This window comes from Parasteatoda tepidariorum, chromosome 9 (assembly GCF_982258835.1).
Source record: "Parasteatoda tepidariorum strain Cologne lab strain chromosome 9, Ptep-v5.0, whole genome shotgun sequence".
Classification (NCBI taxonomy): domain Eukaryota; kingdom Metazoa; phylum Arthropoda; class Arachnida; order Araneae; family Theridiidae; genus Parasteatoda; species Parasteatoda tepidariorum.
Window position 1 is genome coordinate 95107726 of NC_141763.1, and position 13437 is coordinate 95121162.

At 27.3% G+C, this 13437-nt stretch overlaps 1 protein-coding gene across 2 annotated transcripts in view; it reads left to right on the forward strand.

The window, feature by feature from the left end:
- Window positions 1-13437, forward strand: part of LOC147804362 (uncharacterized) — a 65272-nt gene that overhangs the window by 20888 nt on the left and 30947 nt on the right. The window contains exon 2 of one of the 2 annotated variants that reach the window (XM_087152425.1): window positions 9138-9287. The exons of the other annotated variant lie outside the window; for it this stretch is intronic. The gene's annotated coding sequence lies outside the window, so the exon portion shown is untranslated. The remainder of the gene's footprint in view (window positions 1-9137; window positions 9288-13437) is intronic. 2 annotated transcript variants of the gene reach the window in all.

The window sequence follows — 13437 nt, forward strand, 5'->3', positions numbered from 1 at the left end:
CCGCATGCCAAAGTGTTTAGACCGACATATTGAAAGCAATTGTTGGTGGTGATTGTTATATAAACATCATTGTTTATATAACACTAAATTCTTTTTGTCGGTTTACCTTGTAATCTCTTTGCAGAAAATACAATACTTTAAAGCGTTTAAAATTAGAAAATGCAAAACTGATTACTTAAGAAGGAAAACAGAATTCGAAAATCAGAATCAATTTATCAGAAAAAATTTAGATAAATTGAAATAATTAAAAAACTATGGAAAAATTGAAATTTTTTTTATCACACTACAAAATACAGAAGTCCATTTAAACATAAATTTTAACGTTAAATTTTTTTTCATAGAATTAAATTTCAAATAAATAAATATTCTAGTTATTAATATAAATTCAAGTTAAATACTTTGATTTAAGGAAAGTTTATACGGTTAAAAATTATAAAAACTAAAACAAAACCCCTTAAGTGGAAAATAAGATTTAGCATTTATTAGGGACTGTACTTTAAGACATTACTTTTTCAGACATTTTTATTTTAAATTAATAATAAGAGGCTGAGAGAGGAAAGAAAGAAAGAAAACACATTAAATTTTAAGGAACTATATTCCTTAATAATAAAAAACTATTAAGATACTTGTTTACAACTTTTTATGACGAATATATTTTTAACATAACACTTACTATTTACAATTAATACACAATCAATTAATAATCAATAAAATTTACATTACTTTACGAAACTTATCTTGATTAAATTTTTTATACAGTTAAAATTTAATGATATACAAATCATTTCCCAGCATATAATCATAAATGATATAAAATGCTCCAAGAAGGTAGAAAATGGTTTAAAAAATTTCTTAATGCTTATACTGTAATTTGCAAAATTTTTTAATATTGTGATAATTTTATCTACTTGATCATGTGATATTTTTTGAGCCATTAAATGAAAATGTAATGATTGTATTTAAAGACTACTCTGTAATTTTGAACAGGCCAAATTCATTCTGGAAAACAGTCTTTCGACAGAAGCTGTTGTTGTGGGTAGTATTAAACTTAGAGCAAATAACATAATCAGTTTTGGAATTTGTCCTAGATGGTGTTCTTCCTTTCTGGGTTTTTAAATCGCGGAAATACAAATAGCGATGTGTTATTTTTTAATTGATTGAATATGAATTGCTATGTGTTATTTTTTAATTGCTTGAATACGAATTGCCATGTGTAATTTTTAAATTACGTAAATGAAAAACTCGATGCCTGTCAAATCGCGTGAATACGAATCGTGTGGCTTTTAAATTGCGAAAGGACTACTCACAACACTTGATTTTTAAAATGCATGAATATGAATCGCGATATATGGTTTCTAAAACGCGTGCATATTAATTGCGAGAAAAGTAGCAAAGGATGATATTTTAAACGCCAGAACACAAATCGCGATATGTGATTTTAAATCCCGTAAATACGAAACGCGATGGATTATTTTTAAATCTCGTTAATGTTAATACGAAATGCAATGCGCAATTTTCAGAGAGCGTAAATACAAATTACGATGTATGACTTTTAAATTACATGTGAGAACAAAAAGAATAGGTTCGATGTGTGTTGTTAAACTTGCACGCGTTCATGGGACTAAAGAATTATGCCGTGTTTTGAATTATTTTTTTTTGCGAAACGGACCGCGTTTAATATAAACACATCTCGTTTTTTTTTTTCCCGGGAAGGTGTTGATTTGGCTAAGGTACGTAATTACTTTTTAAGTTACGAAAAAAAATTGAAACTGAATCGAATTTCGCGAGTTGTAATATTGTGCGAAAATATCAGGTATATTCTAAATCACAAATAAAAATGGAGCAATAACGGGAAAGAAGAAAAAACACGTTCGAAAAACCTCTTAAAAAATGCGTGTTAAAATCGGTACAACGCAAATGATAAAATCGGCACAAACAGAGCACATAAAAAATAATTATTTTAATGCGCGATTCAAAACTCGCTTGCTGTCAAACCATAGTATTAAAAATATCATAATCTTTTTAAATCACAGGGAAAGCGTAATAACTACTAAAACAATGACCAAAATACTTTTATATTTCAGATGAAATTGGAGTAAATTAGGTCCATCAAAATTTTATGTAATTTAAATGCCGGATTTGAAATTAAAATGTCGCAATAGCGTATAAAAAATGTCGGTACTTTCAAAACCTTGTAAAAATGTGTAGCAATAATTTCTAAAATAACGATTGAAAAATAATTTGATTTGCGATAAAATCGTTACAAGTAAGCCCATGTCAAAAAATGGTTACCTGAATGAGCGATTCTTTACTCGCAATAATATCGTGCTAAAATATCGAAGTTTTAAAAACCGGGCGGAAATGTGCAGCAATAACTGTTGAAGAAAGGATCATTTAGATTTTCCATGAAGTTTGCACAAATAAAGCGTTCAAAAATCGCTATTTCAGAAACTACTTGAAAATGGGTAGCAATAACTACTGAAAAGTCATACGAAAAGCGTCAAAAGTGGTAATTAAAATTCGTAATAATGATGTATTAAAAGGGATTTTTAAAACTATGCTGCAATCCGTAACCATCGAAAAACTACATTGATTGAGATTGGGTGCGTCAAAAACTTAAAAGTGTAAATTTAAATTACCGAATTTTTTTTATTATTCTTCAAAAACAAATATTTAATTTTTTTCTCATTTTGTTCAGATTGCAGCCGCGGGCCGCACATCGAGGGTTGGCGGGCCGCATTTGGCCCGCGGGCCGCAGGTTGAGCACCCCTAGTAGACTCTACTGTATATTTTAATAAGTATTGCTGATACATAGTGAAGCCTTATTTATAGAAATCAGTTCAAGTCTTTTCTTTGCTCGAAAATTTGCAGTTTATTTTTATTCAGAATTCTTTCTAATAAAAAATTTTTTTTATCTTTGATGAATTAAATGACTATTAATATTCAAAATTATGAGTAAACATAATACATAACATTTTAAATATGTTTAATGTCAATCATAAGTGGGAAATATTGCAGTTTTTCTATTATGATGACTATAAAAATCCGAAAAATTCCCTGTGTGTAAAATATTTCCTACATTATACAACAATTATCATGAAACTTGTATTATTTCCTAAAATGTACTAGATTTTTTTTTCAGTTATGAGCAGTGGCGTATCTAGGGTATGGCAGGCGGGGCATCAGCCACGGGTGCATTATTTGAAAAAGGCGCAAAATCAATCAACACCAACGTTTCTTTCTTTTTTACAATTTTTCAAAATATTTTGATATTTTGTTTGTTTTAAGTAAAAATAAAATTTTAAAAAAAATAAAACATTGAAACGAATCATTTAGAATGCAGAATAAAAACTTCCAATGATCCTTTTTCCAGTCAAGCAAAAAGACAAGATAAACATCTCTTCATATGACATTACCAGGATGTAAAAGGGCAATTATCCGGGGATGAATAGAACACCTGCAGGCAGAGAATAGCCCTTTGGTGGTGACAGAGGGCAGAGAAATGTGAAAACCACGGGGTGTCCCTGTGCAGTTTAGCCCAATTATCTAAAATGCTTGGAGGTCTTAAATTTTATCAGGGGTGAAAATCACTTTGAAAAGCGGCTTTCGAATTTATTGATTATACAAATAGAACCCTTGCTGTAAATTGGCGTAAATCCTTCCAAAAAGGGAGGTTTTGCCACACATGGTGGGAATCACTGTCACATAACATTTAAATACTAAAAATAGGAGGTGCCTCCGCCTTGTTTAAACCAATGGTAAGACTTAACAATGAATACACCCCATCTCATCTATTCTTTTTTTATGAAAAAAAAGACAGTCATAAGTGTAATTTAAAAATAGTATTATAAGGATTTTCTTATAATCAAGGATTAAATTGTAAGTAATCATTTCTTATTTATTCAAATCATTGTATTGCAACATACTCACTTTATTAGTTCGCGTTATATTTTGTAGCGATCGATATATTTTCTAGCAATGCCAACTGCTCCACTTTCTTTAAAATATTTTATTGAGTGATAGTTAAAAACGAAACCTTGCAGGATTTAAGATAATTCTGATAAAATTTATAATTCTCACCTGGAACAAAATTATGTTTCACATGATTTTTTTCAGTTATTTATTATTTATACGTAGAGGGAGAAAATGGTTCTACATTAAATAAACAAAGAATCATGCAATAAATATAACTTTTGCACTCCATAAAAAATATTTTTCTACACGGAGCAGAGCAAGTTTGCATCTCAGTATATGTAGATTGAGAGGGGCGTTTACTACATTATAATATTTTGTTTTTGTATATAATTTTTTTTATAAAAAAAACATTTAATATGCACAATGATATTTTGATAACAAAAAGTGAATTTTGTGTAATTAAATGCTGGTTATTGTATCATTATTATTAAAAACAATGCCTTAATGGGAAAAAAAACGAATGTTAAAATTTGAAATGTTGGAAACATAATTTTATAAGTTTCCTGAAAAATTACTGCAATAAGTAAATATTTTTCTGTAAATTACGTAGCATTGGCTCAGTTAAGAGTGCCAACTACCCAGAAATAGGTTTCTTTTCATTCATTAAAAGATAGATTTTAGGTTTAAACACTCATAAAAGTTCAATTTATTTATTTTTAATTAATTAATTTATTTTTTAACGTATTTATTTATTGAATGAATAGATTAAGGAACGTACCGGTTAATTGTTCAAACTGATTTTTTTTCTGTTTTTGCTTTTAAGTCACAGAAATATTATTCACACACAATTTTAATTTTAAATTAATAACTTAAGCTCAAGTTTAAATAATCCTTATGTTTACAAATTGAGAAAAAGAAAAGAGTTGTGTAATTTATCAAAACCTTACTTAGTATTTTTTTAATTTCAAAGCATCTCGTACACAAAATTTTTTAATCTTTTGCCTGCTATGGACCTATTTTGGTAGTTATAAATTATACTTAAAAAAACTGTTTTTAAAAGGGTTCATATAAAGTGACCTTTATTTATATATTTGTCCATTACAATTAAAATAAAATATAAACAAAATATCATTGAAGCTATAATATGTATTTTATAACTATCTATTAAAGCAGCACAATAACAACAATGATTTTTTTCATTAATTAATTCCCTTTATTTTAAGAAAATAAGTAAAAAATAATAATAAACATCTTATAGAAAAATTCGATCTTGTTTATTTATAAAACATATGCATTTTTGTAAAAATTCAAAAAGCCCTCTCTCCTCAAAATATTCAAAAGATTTATATTTCTCCTTTTTTTAAAAGAAAATTTTAAAACTAATTAAATTCAATTCATTTTGGAAAGATTTATTTGGATAATGGCTTTGTCAAAAAAATATCGATGGTTAAATCCTTTATTTTATATATTAATTATTTGTTGCTTGTAAACTGAAGTTGCATTTTAATGTAAAGGTTCTCGATTGGATAAATTTTTAACCGCTTAAAATTTTAAACTTACTTATGACCCCAGACAATATTTAAATTTTAAAAAAAGTGTGTATGCATCATCAAATGTGTAAACGTATTACCGCTAAGGCAAAAATTTGTTTTATTAATAATTATATATTTGTCGATCTATATGTTTTGATTATATTTAATCATATGAATTTTAAATAATTTTTTCTGTAAACGTGCATTTAAACTCTATCTTTTTTTTTTTTTAATATATATATATATATTTTCAACTAATTGCCACTTGAGTGCAAAATTTAGGAAACGACTCTTTAATTAACTTAGGTTTAACGTAGTATTTTGGTTACATAATAGCCTATTTTGGTTTCAATAAACCGTAATTATAGAAAATTCTTAGAACTATTTAAAATATTTAATAATAATATTACAATACCTTCCTATAAAAAACATTTAATGCCCGCTCAAATAATATTTTTTTTTAGGTAATTCTTTTAGCAATTTTTTATCTTATCTTTTATGGATTTTTTTAACAATACCCTTGGTACAGTAGCCATGGCCATATTTGGAAAAATAAGATTAGTGTAAAACAGTTTTTATTTATTATATTAATTCAGAATATTTCTTCTTAGAAATTAAGTTTTTATCCTCAATTTTATTTATTTATTTATTTTGCGAAATATGCGAAAATTGTGTGACAAATATGAACAAAAGAAATTAATCTGTGTTTTTAATATTAGTGCAGATTTTCTAAATGTGTTTTTAGTTACTATTGCACTTTTGTAACTTTTTCGTTTCTTCACATAAAAATAATATTCCATTTAGTTCAAATTTAAAGGAAATATATAAGGGGGAGGGGGAGACCTCTTTTTTATTCTAAACTTCTGGGGAATATTTTGAAGATCAAAAACCTAAATTTGATGAACGTGTTTATTAAGGGGAAGTACTTTTTTATATTTGATTTTTATTGTATATACTAATTTTTTAGCTTATTTCTATGGGTTTAAAGAAAAATAAAGTAACTTACAATTTTATCGTAATATATTTTGTAATTTAAAATGAAAGATTTAACGTTTCCCTATCGAACCATTAAAATTGTAATAATGCATGATTATCTGATACTAATAATAAGGATTATAAAGGTAATTCTTTTTCTGATTTACTTGATGGGTCCAACCACCTTCGGACTTATGTGCATAAAATGAACAAACAAGAATTAAAGATAAGAATTTTTAATTTGAATATACATACTTTTATTTAAATATATAATTCTTTTGGATAGTTCTAAGTCTACAATTCGGATTTTAAAAAAAGTTTTAATATCCTAAAAAAGAAGAAAAATGCGAAACGAAACTAAAATCTCTAGATTTTAACTGCCTTTATTTTCCTTTTAAAATTTTCAAGCACAATGCCGGAAAAATATGTACATAGTGGTTTCAAGTTTCTCTAACTACTTTAATATTAATTATTAACAATATTATTAAAGAAGGTTTTTCTTGAATTATTACTAATAATCACCCGAGTTTAGAATATATTAAAGATAATGAAATTAATTCTATTGCAACTTTTGATTTCCAGGATCTTTTCAATAGCATTCCCCTTTCTAAACTAAAGGATGTCTTTTTGAATTATTACTATGATTTTAAAAATATCCTTAATTGCGATTTTGATCATTGAGAAATTCTAATTAATTTTGTCTCTTTAATGACTACCTTTACAATGGAAAAGAATTTTATTCAAATCGATGGAATACCAAAAGGATTTAATTTCTTATCTCTCTTAGCTAACTTGTTTTTGCACTATTATGAAGAAAAAAAATCATTCTCTTAATATTAAATTTATTTTTAGATTATTGATGATTTAATTATCTTTAATTTTCAGGGTTGTACAATTTTATTAAATAATATTTACCCCGAGGAACTAATCTTGTTTCGTAATCATGATGATAATATTAATTTTAATTTTTTCGATTTGGGTATTATAAAAGAAGAAAATATCTGCTTAGTTGATTTGAACGATAACAGAAATGATTTCAATTTTAATATAAATAAACTAATTGCTTAGAATTCTAATGTTCCTAAAAATATCTATTTAAATACCATTTTTAATCAAATGAATAGAATTAAAAGAACATGTAGTAATGTTTATTTATTCAAAAAAAAAAAAAAAATATCGTCGAACTCTTTAAAAATTTGATAAAAAACAATGGATACCCAACTAAAGTAATAATATTCTATGTGAAATCCTTGAGTTAATTGTATGTCATTATAAATAAGTTTGTTAAAAACTTCTTGTGCAAATCCATTTCGGGCAATTGCATAGCTAAAAATATGTGCAAAACGGCAATTCATGTTCCTTTCCCTCTTAAATAAATGTTATTTTTCTAAAATCATTAAAATTGTATGATTAAATATCAACTTTAATTATTATAAACTTCTATAATTCCCATTGTGCAGCTCTAGTGTGACATAAACGAACTACAATAATCTTTAAATTAGCCAGTATAATATCACCTTGCGCACATCCATTTTCGAGACAATCCTTGGTAACTAACAAATCAAGCGCGCTTCAGTACTTCAGTAAGAACGCGGCTTAAGACAAATCCCTCTATTTACGCCTTTACCACAATTTGCTCTTCTGTTTTCATATTGTGCAATCTGACAATTTTATTATGGAAATAATTTAAATCATTATTTCCAAAGTTTTCCCGTACATGTAAGTTCATTTGAATTAGCAATTCGCTTTACAGATTTCGTATAGTGTTTTGCTCAGTTTTTTTTTTACATTTTATTTTCTGCTTTTTACGTGATATTTATTACCTAATGTGTTTTATTTTGTTTCAAAAAAGTTTATTGAGTGCTCCTCACACTGTTGTATTGATATTTGCTCTGGCTACATTGATACAATATTGAAAAGCACTCCTTTTTATGGATATAATAGTATGGGCTGATGAAGAGATTATATCTTTTTTTTCCCGAATTTCTATAAAAAAATGTTTAATTTAACTTTTTTTTTTTTAAATTTTTGTTTTTTTATTTTAATAATAATAATAATAATATATATATATATATATATATATATATATATATATATATATATATATATATATATGTGCTGGTGTGTATATATGTGAAACAATCGAGAATAAAAATATTTTAAGAAGGGCGCCGATAGGAGGATTGCCAAAGGCGCCATTTTCTCTAGATACGCCTCTGGTTATGAGTACAGCTATAGAGAAAATTAGAAAACTTTCATTCTGGCCAGTAGCTAGTTGCAGCATTTAAAACTGTAGCAACTTTTTAAAACATGTGGTTAATTTTTAAAAAATTGAACATTTTAAATCTTAATGTGGAGCTTTCTTTTTAAGCATTTCCAAAAATAATGATGAACCATACAAAGCTTATTCCTAAAAATGCATCCTTTTAAGAACAAGCTATAAATAAAATAATTTTCAGAATTGTGTAATATATTCATTTTGATTCCAGCTCTATTTAAAACTAATAATAATTAAATGTAGACATGAAGCATTTTTGACGTCCAAAGTGACGACTTGCAGCCAATACTTTAATCTCCACTGTTAATTTCACCCTGTATAAAAGTTTATTGTACCTGTTGACGTAATTTAAGTATTCATTTTTAAGATTACAAAAAAAGAAAAAAAAATTGGAATTTTAATATGCAATAAATTTTATGAACATTTATAATTTTCAGCATTTTTTCTCCATGTTGCTGTTAATGTTTGTATGTGTTGCCCTCTGAGTTTACAGTGCTGAAGTTGTTAGCCAGGAATAAGTGATCCTAAAATTTGATTCTACTGCAAAGAAAGGCATTTTCATTATCTTATAGGACCATAATAATACTGTAAGCATTTTTTATTACTATTATTTTTTTTATTGCTATGTATTTATTACTATGAATTACTCTGATATTCATTCCATTGCAAAACTTAGATGTATTTAAAACAATTTAAGTAGGGTGACCCGAGGTAATTCACAATCACTCTGTTTCTGGGGTAAATAATGATCACCTAAGTTTTATTTTTAAAAAATTATTTTTTTTTTTTTAAATTTGAGACATGGACAAGAATGCTTGTACACTTTTCTAAAGTATAACTACATTTACTTAATAATAATTTTTTGTTTAATCTAACAAAATAAGTATCTTTTAAACTGCTTTCTGTATTTTCCATTTCAAAGATGGATTTCAAAATGTGCACATTTCTGCAAAGATCCCCCTCCTTCTCTTAATAATAAATATTTTGAGTTACTTTCTTTTTCTTTTATATAAAAGTAGTGTAAGCTTTTGTTTAATTGTTTCATATGTAATGTAAACATTATAATTGATTATAGGAAACTATATCAAATGTTGCCCCCTACACATGGGGTAATTATTGATCACTGGGGTTATTCCTGATGATTGTCATTTCTTCTTATAAATAGTATATAAATATCTTATAAATAGCTAATTGTCTTTTCTTAAATAACAGTTCATATTTATTAAGTGGAACAACTATAAAATATATTTTTACTGTCAACACAAAATTTGTTTTTAACTGTATACAAGACTGTATTCTGATATGCACCATTTCTGGTTTGTCTTTCTTACCTTGCTTCTATCTTAATTTTATGTGTGTACATCGTTAGAATAATTTTTAAGTTTATAAATTAGCCTAGTATATTTGTTAGAATAACTTTTAAGTATATAAATTAGCCCAGTATAAGCATGGTAAGAAATTATAAGTCTAAAGGATACTAAGCTTCTAGAAAACAAAATTAGTGAATTTCTTTTAATGATTGAAAATGAAAATTTCAGTGTGAGAGCTGCTGCCAGAGCTGTTGACATACCTTACTTAACTTTACACTTTCCCTTAATGAAGTCTTATTTGTTTATTACCATTATATAATTATTTTTATAAAAACTGGTGATCAGTAATTACCCCAGAAGTGATCAGGAATTACCACAGAAATGATCAAGACCAGGGGTAATTCCTAATCACTAAAAATTTAAAATCTTTTAAATTCTAATTAGAAGGTGGCATAGGACTGGCATAGAAGGTGGCATAGAACTCATCTCATATAGCCTCAAACTTCCAGTAAATATTAAAATTCTATTTTGAATAGTTTTTTCACAAAATAGATGTTTGCGTTTGTTAATCAGGAATTACCCCAGGTCACCCTACTATTTTTGCTTTACCCTTTTAATAATATATGGAGTAATAGTTATTAGTATCCAACAATAACTCATTCTACTGAGAGACATTAGAGTAAAATTATTGTATTCAGGTTTCCCACGGTCCTTACAAGTCCTTAAAAACTGCTTAATTTTTTTGGATAATAGGGGCCCTTAAAAATACTTAATTTTGGTTCAAGGTTTTTAAAAGTCCTTAAATTTTTTAGCATCACTATTATTGATATGAACAATTTTTTAGTTCAATTTTTTAAAACAAAATGTCGTTCTTTTATCGCTTAGAATTAGACCATACATCTAGGGTAAAGCATCTTAGAGTGACAAAAATTAATGTGTGTGTGGGGGGTGTTGGAGGCAAGGAGAAGAAAGCTTGTCCTTATTCTACCCTTTGCCTACTATGATATTCTATAAGGAGAGAGAAGCATTCTAAAAGAAAAGAATGGTGTGGACAAGGAGAGTACTACACATGGAAGAGATAGTACTTTTTTTCAGGGGGGGAGCAGTTTTAAGGTACCTAAGTAGAAGACCCACACTAACTTTCAAAATTGACAGAATTAAAGAAATTCAGTTCTACTGGTAATGCATTGCATCTCCTTATAGGAATTAAGTAAAACACTAAGAAAAGTGTCTGACATTTTTTTAAACTAGAATCCATAGCGAAAACTATTTTCTGAATTCTTGAAGAATTAAATAAATTTGTATAATATTTCAATGTGTAATGACTGTAAATTTATAGAAAGCATAACATTTTTTAAAATTCATGATTGTACTAAAAATTAAACAGATTTGTAAGAAAGAGGGTTTGAATAATCCCAGCCCAGCAAGGTTTCATTAAAAACCTGAGGTTTATTGGGTTTTTGAGGAGAACCTAAAGTTTTCTTTCAAAAATACTTAAGTTTTTCCTTACTGAGTACTAAGTAAGAAAGCATGAATTGCTTCTATCAAGAAAGTTAAATATTTGGTTACTATTTATAATTTGTTTTGTTGCGATGTAAAAAATTTTTAAGATAAGATTGTTACTCTATTACTTATATTTAAGGAGAAGCATATTGTGACATAAAAACTCAAATCTACTCGACTAAAAGATTCTTAGATTTTAATAATAATTTTACTAAGTAAACATTGCAACTTAATATACCTTTTTTACTTTTTGTTTAGTTGCTTTAAAAGTAGTTCATGTTTTGCGTCAAAATGTTTAATTACATTATGTAAAGTTATTTCCTAAGAACAGGTTTGACTGAAAATAATTTTGTTTAAGTTCATCATAAAAGTTATTTGCTGGTCTTGTAGCGAAATAGAAAAACTTGTTGAAATAATTTTTTCAATGTTTTGGCAAATTTCTTTATTTACTCTTTTTTTTTTTTCTTTTTTAATATGCATGAAAAAATTGCAAATTTTAATTTCTGCACTTAATTTTACAATTCAATTTCAATGAAATCATTAAACGGAATGCAGATAAGTTTCATACATTAGCTTTTACAATATGAATGGCAACAATCTTTTAACAATCTGAAAATGTTTTTTTTTTTTAAAAAAGACCCGACCTGGATTTGCAAAAGTTGCCTGGTAATTCTTTAGCGAGCCCTGTTAATTAATTCAATTATGTCAGTGCTTACATTATAATAAAATTGTTTTTCAGCATTTTTTTTACTTATTTATTCTTTTAGGAAGGTAAATAATTAGCACTGCTGTTGGTGTCATATCTATATTCGATGATAAACAATGATACTATTTTTAAAGTCCTTAATTTTTCATTGGGATCCCTGTTATTATGGGTTGCCACAGGCGACTAAAATGCAACTATTTGCTACTATTTTCTGCCCTAGGCGACTATGGCTACTTTTTTTGCCTGAAAAGGCTAAAAAAGCAACTATTTTCAGGAATAGGCGACTATTGGGAGACTTTTTACTTTTTGCGAAGTTTTTTCGCAAAAATGAATGTTACTTTTCAGTCCCCTCGCTAACACGTACGTAATGCCACCTACCACGTGCCTGTGCTCAGTGACGTCATCACGCTAATCCCTCCCTTGTTATTTCCCCCCACTGAAGGGGGGGGGGGAATCTGCGTTCCTGCATTATTCGCTCGTTCAAGTGGAAGCGTATTTTATTTTTAATTGTATATCTATGTGATGATTTGATTTTCTACCATACCAGTGTCCTCTTCATAACACATTTCAGGAAAGTGTGTTTTATGTTGATTTATATTTTTCTTAATATTCAATTCTTGAATGTTTCTTAATATTCAAGATATTTTTCTTAAAAAAAAAAAAAAATAGAAAATTACATTTTTTTTTTGTTGCTGATATTTTTAAAATTGTTTCAAAATAAAATCATATAGGGACGAATCGGTTTTGCAACAAAATGATAATGCCTCTGTTAATAGGCGATATATCACGAAATATTGATTAAATGTGATCAGAGTTAGCTACTACAGGGCTGATTGTGCTCTGGAAAAAATCCGGATTTCCGGACTTTCGGATCACAGTTAGCGGAATCCGGATTTCCGGATTATTCGCCAACTGTGTTCCGGAAGTTTCCGGAGATCGAAGGTTCAGATGTTTCAAAAAATCAAAACAAATTCAAAAACAAAAGTTTCACAATCAAATTTTCAAAGGTGGAACTTAAAAACACAGTTTATTTTATTTGTTTGTAAGGAGAGCTACTTTATAAGCTTATATTCAAGATTAATATTCATTTTTTATCAGTAAATAGTTATTGTAATCATAAACTCAAGAAAGAAAGACAGATTTGTAAATTTCAATTACTTCTCCAGGTCATCATAGGTATGTGTAAAATTTTAAATATATTTTAAGTAAACTAAAAAA